Consider the following 10,915-nt stretch of genomic DNA (forward strand, 5'->3'; position numbering starts at 1 on the left):
AAAACACCAAGGCACACCAAACTTAAAAATTTTAAGATCAAAACACAAAGAAGACTCAAGAACACAAGAACAAAAGAAAGAACACCAAACTTAAATTTTTTTGAAAACCAAAATAAAATTTTCGAAAACTAAAGAAAAATTAACAATAGAACACTAAACTTAAAGTTTGGCACAAGATTTAATCAAAGAAAAATTATTTTTGAAAAAAGTTTTTAAAAGGAAGATACCCAATTACCAAGAACACAAGCACAATGCTCTAGCCAACTGAGCTATAAATTTAACGTGTTTTAAAAAGGTATTTTTAAAGGAAAAAAAACATGCAATTGACACCAAACTTAAGATATAAAACTAAACTCAAACAAAAGACTCCAAGAAAAATTAGAAACTAATAAAGAGAAATAATATTTTTGAAAGATTTTTTAAAAAGGAATAATAAAAGATGCAATCCTAGTAACTCTAAACCAAAAAGACAAATTTTTCCTAATCTAAGTAACAAGATAAACCGTCAGTTGTTCAAACTCGAACAATCCTCGGCAACGGCGCCAAAAACTTGGTGTACGAAAATTACACTCACACTATGTAATTCTGCACAACTAACCAGCAAGTGCACTGGGTCATCCAAGTAATACCTTACATGAGTAAGGGTCGATCCCACGGAGATTGTCGGCTTGAAGCAAGCTATGGTTATCTTATTATTCTTTGTCACGATATCAATAGGGTTCTTTAGTTTCAATTGTAAAAAATGAAAGAGCATGAAATGAGTAATTGTTACGCAGTAATGGAGAATGGGTTGGAGTTTTGGAGATGCTTTGTCCTTTGAATTTCTGCTTTCCTACTGTCTTCTTCTTCACGTGTGCAGATCTCCTTCCATGGCAAGCTGTATGTTGGTGGATCACCGTTGTCAATGGCTACCAGCCGTCTTCTCAGTGAAAAGGGTCCATGTACATGGCTAATCATCTGTTGGATCTCACTAATGTTAGAATAGGATCCATTGATCCTTTTGCATCTGTCACCACGCCCAGCATTCATGAGTTTGAAGCTCGTCACAGTCATCCCTTCTCAGATCCTACTCAGAATACCACAGACAAGGTTTAGACTTTTCAGATCTCAGGAATGCTGCCAATTGATTCTAGCTTATACCACGAAGACTCTGGACTCACGGATTGAATGCTCTGTTGTCAGGAGAGACAGTCAAACTCATGAACCAGAAACCCAAGCAACATCCATTCAATCTAAGGTAGAACGGAAGTAGTTGTCAGGCATGCGTTCATAGGTTGAGAATGATGATGAGTGTCATGGATCATCACATTCATCATGTTGAAGTGCGAATGAACATCTTAGAATAGAAACAAGCGATATTGAATAGAAAACAGAAATACTTGCATTAATTCATCGAGACGCTGGAGAGCTCCTCACCCTCAACCATGGGGTTTAGAGACTCATGCCGTCAAAGATACAAATTCAGATGTAAAAATGTCATGAGATCCAAAATAGATCTCTAAAAGTAGTTTTTATACTCAACTAGTAACCTAGGTTTACAGAAAATGAGTAAACTAAGATAGACAGTGCAGAAATCCACTTCTGGGGCCCACTTAGTGTGTGTTGGGGATGAACATTGAAGCTTTCACGTGCATAGCCTATTCTTGGAGTTAAACGCTAGTTTGTAACCTGTTTCTAGCGTTTAACTCTGCTTTGCAACTTGTTTCTGGCGTTTGACGCCAGAATAGGGCAGAAAGCTGGCGTTAAATGCCAGTTTGCGTTGTTTAAACTTGGGCAAAGTATAAACTATTATATATTGCTGGAAATCCCTGGATGTCTACTTTCCAACGCAATTGAGAGCGCGCCATTTGGATTTTTGTAGTTCCAAAAATTCCACTTCGAGTGCAGGGAGGTCAGAATCCAGCAGCATCAGCAGTCCTTTATCAGCCTCTGAATCAGATTTTTGCTCAGGTCCCTCAATTTCAGCCAGAAAATACCTGAAATAACAGAAAAATATACAAACTCATAGTAAAGTCCAGAAATGTGATTTTTGCATAAAAACTAATAAAAATATACTAAAAAGTAGCTAGATCCTACTAAAAACTATATTAAAACACCCCCAAAAAGCGTATAAAATATTCGCTCATCACTAATCAAGTTATTCAGTTCATTGGTGAGCAAGTGGGTTCATCCTCCAAGTCTCATTACCAAATAACTTGGCATTCAGTTTCATGATTGCTCCAATGTACTTAGCAGCTTGCTCTTCAGTAATATCTCCAGCCTCCTCAGAGGAAGAATACTCATCAGAGCTCATGAATGACAGAAGTAGGTTCATTGGAATCTCTATGGTCTCTAGATGAGCCTCAGATTCCTTAGGTTCCTCAACTGGAAACTCCTTTTTGTCCAGAGGACGTCCCATGAGGTCTTCCTCACTGGGATTCACGTCCGCCTCCTCCTCTCTAGGTTCGGCCACACCAAGTAAGGTTATGGCCTTGCACTCTCTTTTTGGATTCTCTTCTATATTTTTTGGGAGAGTACTGGGAGGAGTTTCAGTGACTCTTTTACTCAGCTGGTCCACTTGTGCCTCCAAATTTCTAATGGAGGATCTTGTTTAATTCATGAAACTGAAAGTGGTTTTAGATAGATCAGAGACTATATTTGCTAAGCTAGTGGGGCTCTGCTCAGAATTTTCTGTCTGTTGCTGAGAGGATGATGGAAAAGGCTTGCTATTGCTAAACCTATTTCTTCCACCATTATTAAAGCCTTGTTGAGGCTTTTGTTGATCCTTCCATGAGAAATTTGGATGATTTCTCCATGAGGGATTATAGGTGTTTCCGTAGGCTTCACCCATGTAATTCACCTCTGCAATTGCAGGGTTCTCAGGATCATAAGCTTCTTCTTCAGAAGATGCTTCTTTAGTACTGTTGGATGCATTTTGCAATCCATTCAAACTCTGAGAAATCATATTGACTTGCTGAGTCAACCTTTTGTTCTGAGCCAATATGGCATTCAGAGCATCAATTTTAAGAACTCCCTTCCTCTGAGGCATCCCATTACTCACAGGATTCCTTTCAGAGGTGTACATGAACTGGTTATTTGTAACCATTTTAATGAGTTCCTGAGTTTCTGCAGGTATTTTCTTTAGGTGAATAGATCCACCTACAGAATGGTCCAATGACATCTTAGACAATTCAGATAGACCATCATAGAATATATCCAGGATGGTCCATTCTGAAAGTATGTCAGAAGGCACTTTTTGGTCAGTTGCTTATATCTTTCCCAAGCTTCATAGAGGGATTCACCTTCTTTCTGTCTGAAGGTTTGAATATCCACTCTAAGCTTGCTCAGCTTTTGAGGAGGAAAGAACTTGGCTAAGAAAGTCATGACCAGCTTATCCCAAGAGTTCAGGCTATCTTTAGGTTGAGAGTCCAACCATGTTCTAGCTCTGTCTCTTACAGCAAAAGGGAAAAGCATAAGCTTATAGACCTCGGGATCAACTCCATTGGTCTTAACAGTATCACAAATCTGCAGAATTCAGTTAAGAACTAAAAAGGATGTTCTGATGGAAGTCCATGAAACTTGCAATTCTGTTGCATCAGAGAAACTAATTGAGGCTTTAGCTCAAAGTTGTTTGCTCTAATGGCAGGGATTGAGAGGCTTCTTCCATGGAAGTTAGAATTTGGTGCAGTAAAGTCACCAAGCATCTTCCTTTCATTGTTGTTGTTAGGTTCAGCTGCCATATCCTTTTCCTGTTCAAAAATTTCAGTTAGGTCATCCTCAGAGTATTGTGCTTTAGCTTCTCTTAGCTTCCTCTTCAAGGTCCTTTCAGGTTTAGGATCAGCTTCAACAAGAATGCCTTTTTTTTGTTCCTGCTCATATGAGAGAGAAGAAAACAAAGGAAGTATGGAATCCTCTATGTCACAGTATAGAGATTCTTTTATGTGAGTAGGAGAAAAGAAGAATAGAAGAGGAAAAATTCGAACACAGATAGAGAAGAGAAGAGGGTTCGAATTATGAGTAGAAGAGAAGTGTTAGTAGATAAATAAATAAATAGAAGGAGATGAGAGAGAGGAGAAAATTCAAATTTTAATTAAGAGAAAAGAAAAATATTTTTGTTTTTATTTTAATTATTAGTTAAAATTCAAAAATTAGGAGAAGAAATGAAATTAAAATTAAATTTAAAACAATTAGTTAATTAAAAAGAATTTTGAAAAAGGGTGAGGAATTTTCGAAAATTAGAGAGAGAAAAGTGGTTAGGTGATTTTGAAAAAGATAAGAAATAGTAAAACAAACAAAAAGTCAATTAGTTAGTTGAAAAAGATTTGAAAATTAATTTTGAAAAGATAAGAAGTTAGAAAAGATTTTGAAATTGATTTTAAAAAAGATGTGATTTGAAAAAGATATGTTTGAAAAGATATGATTGAAAAGATATGATTGAAATTTATTTTGAAAAAGATTTAATTTTTAAAATCGGAATTAATGACTTGACTCACAAGAAATCAAAAGATAATATTTTAAAATTTAAAGTTTGAGTCTTTCTTAACAAGAAAGTAACAAACTTGAAATTTTTGAATCAAAACATTAACTGTTAATATTAATTTTGAAAATAAAAGATAAAATTAAGAAAAATATTTCTGAAAATTAATTTTAAAGAATTTTCGAAAATAATTAAAAGAAAAAGAAAAGATTTGATTTTGAAAAAGATTTTGAAAAAATAAATTTTTGAAATTGAAATCTTGACTTGACTAACAAGAAATAACTTATTTTAAATTTTTTTTGACTAAGTCAGCCCAAAGATTTCGAAAATTATGAGTAAAATAAGGGAAATATATTTTTTTTTGAATTTAATGAGGAAAGAGAAAAACCACAAAATGACTCAAAACATGAAAATTTTGGATCAAAACAAATGATGCATGCAAGAACACTATGAATGTCAAAATGAACACCAAGAACACTTTAAAGATCATGATGAACATCAAGAACTTATTTTTGGAAAATTTTCAAGAAAAGAAAAAATGCAAGACACCAAACTTAGAGATTTTTCATGTTTAGATACTATGAATGCAAAAATGCATATGAAAAACAACAAAAGACACAAAACAAGAAAATATGAAGATCAAACAAGGAGACTCATTAAGAACAACTTGAAGATCATGAAGAATGCAATGCATGAATTTTTGAAAAATGCTCAAATTTTAAAAACATGCAATTGACACCAAACTTAAAATGTGACACTAGACTCAAACAAGAAACACAAAATATTTTTTTTTGGTTTTTATGATTTTGTTAATTTTTTGGATTTTTTTTTCAAAAATTAATTTTGGAAGAACGAAAAAGAGGAAAAATTTTGAAAGATTTTTGAAAACTTTTTGAAAATAAAATAAAGGTTGAAACAAAAAGAAAATTACCTAATCTGAGCAACAAGATGAACTGTCAGTTGTCCAAACTCGAACAATCCCTGGGAACGGCGCCAAAAACTTGGTGTACAAAATTATGATATCAATGGTGCCAACAACTTGGTACGCACAATTGTAATCTCAACTCTTTTTTACAACTTCGCACAACTAACCAGCAAGTGCACTGGGTCGTCTAAGTAATAAACCTTACGTGAGTAAGGGTCGATCCCACGGAGATTGTCGGCTTGAAGCAAGCTATGGTCATCTTGTAAATCTTAGTCAGGTAGATTCAAATGGTTATGGAGTTTTAATAATTAAAAGATAAATAAACATAAAATAAAGATAGAGATACTTATGTAATTCATTGGTGGGAATTTTAGATAAGCGTATGGAGATGCGTTGTTCATTCTGAATCTCTACTTTCCTATTGCCTTCATCTAATCCTTCATACTCCTTTCTATGACAAGTTGTATGTTGGGTGTCACTGTTGTCAATAGCTACTTTCCATCCTCTCAGTGAAAATAGTCCTCTACGATTTCTATACGGCTAATCAACTGTCGGATTTCTCATCTCGGATGAAAAATACCATGCACAGATATCGTATGGCTAATCAGCTGATGGTTCTCGTTCGTGTAGGAATAGGATTTACTATCCTTTTGCGTCTGTCACTATGCCCTACAGTCGCGAGTTTGAAGCTCGTCACAGTCATCCCATCCCAGATCTTACTCGGAATACCACAGACAAGGTTTAGACTTTCTGGATCTCAGGAATGCTGCCAATGGATTCTAGCCTATACCACGAAGATTCTAATCTTAGATTCAGATGCCCCATTGTCAGAGGGGAGTCGATGTGAATCGTTGATTAGAAACCCAAGAGATATGCATTCAAGCTTGTTTTCATGTAGAATGGAAGTGGTTGTCAATCACGCATTCATAAGTGAGAATTGTGATGAGTGTCACATAATCATCCCATTCATCATGTTCTTGTGTGCGAATGGATATCTTAGAATGAGAATAAGCATGAACTGAATAGAAAACAGTAGTACTTTGCATTAATACTCGAGGAACAGCAGAGCTCCACACCTTAATCTATGGTGTGTAGAAACTCCACCGTTGAAAATACATAAGTGATAATGGTTCAGGCATGGCCGTGAGGCCAGCCCCCCAAAACGTGATCAAGAGATCAAAAGATGATCAAAAGATATTCCAAAGATGATCCAAAGATGTGAGTACAATAGTAAAAAGTTCTATTTATACTAAACTAGTTATAAGGGTTACAGAAATAAGTAAATGATGCAGAAATCTACTTCCGGGCCCACTTGGTGTGTGCTTGGGCAGAGCATTGAAGCTTTCGTGTGTAGAGACTTTTCTTGGAGTTAAACGCCAGTTTGCAGCCTGTTTTGGGCATTTAACTCTAGCTTATAACCTGTTTCTGGCGTTTAACGCCAGAGTAGGGTAGGAAGTTGGTGTTTGAATGCCAATTTGTGTCATCAAAACTCGAGCAAAGTATGGACTATTATATATTGCTGGAAAGCCCTGGATGTCTACTTTTCAACGCAATTGAGAGAGCGCCATTTTGGTTTCTGTAGCTCCAAAATATCCATTTTGAGTGAAGGGAGGTTAGAATCCAACAGCACCAGCAGTCCTTTTTCAGCCTCTGAATCAGATTTTTGCTCAGGTCCCTCAATTTCAGCCAGAAAATACCTGAAATCACAGAAAAACACACAAACTCATAGTAAAGTCTAGAAATGTGAATTTTTCTTAAAAACTAATAAAAATATACTAAAAAGTAGCTAGATCCTACTAAAAACTATATAAAAATAATGCCAAAAGCGTATAAGTTATCCGCTCATCACATGCCAAAGGACCCAGGAAAATGTAAGACAAAATGGTGGCTTTGCAGTCCAATAAAAGAAAACATCGATGTGGACAGTGTGGCATGGAGGGCCACAATCGAACAACTTGTCGTGTTCGTCGCGGCATTTCACAGTTAGAAGGCCGTGGAAATGACACATTTGATAATGACTCGGATGATCACATGAACATTGAAGATGACTCATTGGTAGGTATTTTTAATAATGAGGTATGACAAAGTTTTAGTTGCATCTTATTAGCTAGTACTAATGATATTATATTGTTGATATTGTAGGTATATGATGAGAATGATTCGTACAGTAGCAATGAAGTGCTGTAATAAGGTATAGTTAATGGTTTTAAGTTTCTTGTATTTTCTAATTTTTATTTTATTTGGGATTGGTGTTTTTTTTTTAATTTATTTTTGTTTCTTTTAATCTTATTGGTTCTTTAGTAATAACTAAATGCTGATAGTTTTAAGTGGTAAGGCGTGCATGGTTAGAATAGAGGTTTTAAGCGTGATTCTCATGTTAACATAAGGAAACAGATATTGGAAGCCTACTCTGTTTGTTATTTAATATTTTATGTTTAGCCTTATATTTTCACTTAATGGTTTCCTACTCCTCTGAAATAGTTAAATTTATATTTTTCCTTCATTGCTTTGTATGTAAACAGTACTTCACCAATTAAATATCATATAATTGTGTTTGTTATGGACTTTAGGTCTCGAGAACTTCCCCTGATGCACGTATTGGATAATAAGTTTAGGTTTATAACTGATGCACGTATTGGATAATAAGTTTAGGTTTATAACTTCAAGTCAAAAGTCGCATTCTAAACTTTTTATCTTGTTTTACTGCATAACTTAGGTCTTTATTGGATATTCAAATTAAGTTATTACACATAAGTTGCTTTCACACAAGAGTTCAATTAAGTAATTTAATTGACTCTTAAATAAAATTAGAAGAGAGAAAAATGATAGTCCTCCTTTTTTAGTTGCATGTATCACTTAGGATTTGATTTTCTTCTTTGTCAGAGGGAAAATGGCAGAGATGAGTTGATGCTTTGACGACTGAAGGAAAGTATGCTCACATGCATCCGAAATCATTGGTGACCATTACAATGCTATGGCACCTTGGCCGAATGCAATGTTGTACTTCTGATTATATGCCTTAATTTTCTTTGAAGGATCACAAGTTTGAGTTAATTTTTATTCTTTTTATTGTTATCCTAAAAGGAAAAAAAATTCTTGGGTTTTTTTTTCTCTTTACTTTATTCTTTGCCTCCCCTTCCTGTCTGTCTCCGGTAATTTAAATGTGGAGTTTGTCCATGAAAGTAGGGCTTGTTTCGGAACATACATATATAGAAATGAGTGAGGCTTACATGTGTACATTATTTGTTTTTGTTTTTTTTTATCATATACATTTGTATTGTGATAAACTTGTAAGTTCCAGAATCCAAACTACTTGTGATTGTGATGTTATTTTTATATTTTTGCCCCTATGTTTCTTGCATTATAAGTACAACCACGCACTTGAAAGCAAACACATTATTCTCTTAATACACTATCAAGTACCAGTGCTGCGATGCAACTCTTTAAAGTGTTAACAACTTTGATAAGAGAAAAGAAAGAAACGAAAAAGTTCAACAAATTTCATTGACAATTTACTTTTTAAAAGAAATATATTTATGAGTTTTTATTATTCTCAAATTCTATAACAAGGCCATCAGCCCAATGAATTCATATTGGATTTGAATCAGATTTCAGATCAATTTATATTGATTGACTGCCTTCATTATGTTGTTGCTAGCAAATACCACTATTTTTAGTTTTGGATCTTCTAAATTATTTCTGCAAGAGGTCCAGACCCATTTTTTTATGAACCTTCGATAAAAAGATTCATTCTTTTCATAAAAAAGAGGAGGTAACAACAATAAAGATTTATTTTTTGACTCATCCCTGAAGTTGAATACCCCTCAAGAATTGTTTTTGATCCAATCTGAAAGAATCAATCGAAAAGGCAAATCCCTTATGATACACCAGATCCAACTCGATTATTGATAGAGTGAATAAATCTTCCATTTCTTCGGTACATGCCAAAAGGTGATTTTAATAAAATTAATGCTGGGAGAATACTTCTTTATCAAGTTGTATCTTATTTATTATTTTTTATATAACACAACAAATAAATATAATATTATAATTCAATGATTAAATATAAGAGATAAATATAAAAAAAGAAAAAAATAGCTGAAGCATTCCAATTCTTTTTGTAGGTTCTTAATAGGATAACGAAAAAGTAATACACAACGAGAGTAATAAAAAATATTTAATAAATAAATTCGTCTATTTTAATAAGTCTAACAAGAAGACATAAATAATTCTTCCCAATTTAAGTAAAGATGTTATGGGTATATCATAAGTCACCATAATTGAAACTTCTTGTTAACATTTGACTGTATCTTATTTCAATCTCTGGTGACGAAATCCAATGCTAAATACATTTTACTCCTTTTTCTCATGCAGCTGTAATTTAGTTTACCAAACGTTAACACATGTATTAGTGTAATTAAAGAGCAAAATTATCTATATTAAAAGTTACCTTTGGAGGGACTACAAGAGTGAATTCCTGTTGCACATCCATCCATTGCATAACCCAAATCATTGCTGTGTGAAAATGTATCATGCAATACAACATAAGGAAGTCGAAAACAATATATATATATATAGAACTTTCCAACCCTCAAAACTTACTATTTCTTGTATACATCATTCTGCATACTTCTTTGAAAATATTATTTTAGAAAGAGCCACTCCCTGTAATAAGAATAATGTGCTTTATTATTCGAAGTAATGTTATTATCAGCTTTGTTTCTATAGTAGGAGAACTTGCTATATTTCTAATATGATGCTTGCGTGGTTCATCATCTTTAACCTTACAGTGAGAGTCTAAATGATAAAGTATTTTGTCAGGAATGCTCATTACCATTAGATACCAGTGATCATTCTCCTTGATTGAGACATATATCTGTATAACAAATAAGATGTAATATGTATAAGTACAAGTTTGAGTACTTTTTATTATAGTAAAAATATTCCAATAATTAATGATAACTTACGAATTGAAGGTCACAGGTTGGTGGCATATAATATACATATTTTTCCAGTAGGTCATGATTTTCCATATGTAACGACACATCATCCTAGGAATGTTTGAGCACAATGGTTATTTATTTTACTTACTTAAAATCCAGAAAATCAAGATTTTGACTTACCGAAAATGATGGTGGAAGGGACCAAACATTTTTTAATTTGGTCATGCTAATATTTGATGTTATCTTTAATGCTACAACTTTATTATCAGTTCAGACACTTGCTTTTCAGGTACGAGACAGAACAGATCTTCTCTAGTTGTAGTTGTATCATGAATATGAACCAAATCCTCTCTAACACAAAGCCAACACGTTAGTCACAGAGAGAACTAAAATTAAAAATAAAAGATAAAAAAATGCTCACGCTATATCATTATCAGCAGCAAAGATGTACATAGCTATATTGACTAAATCCTCACTCAACCTCATATCTTGTAGTGGTTTGAATGAACAATTAAGATTCTGCACAAAACATAAAGGTTATCCATAATATACGTATTTGAATACTATGCCAATAAATTATTTTTAACTAAA

The 10,915-nt window shown here is 33.7% G+C and overlaps 1 non-coding gene across 1 annotated transcript; it reads left to right on the top strand.

The window, feature by feature from the left end:
• The first annotated feature begins 3,218 nt into the window (after positions 1-3,218).
• Positions 3,219-3,321, top strand: LOC127743385 (small nucleolar RNA R71). The gene has a single exon (XR_008004777.1). It is a non-coding gene; the product is annotated as a small nucleolar RNA R71 (small nucleolar RNA).
• Positions 3,322-10,915: the final 7,594 nt, after the last annotated feature.

Source organism: Arachis duranensis, chromosome 10 (genome assembly GCF_000817695.3).
Source record: "Arachis duranensis cultivar V14167 chromosome 10, aradu.V14167.gnm2.J7QH, whole genome shotgun sequence".
Lineage (NCBI taxonomy): Eukaryota > Viridiplantae > Streptophyta > Magnoliopsida > Fabales > Fabaceae > Arachis > Arachis duranensis.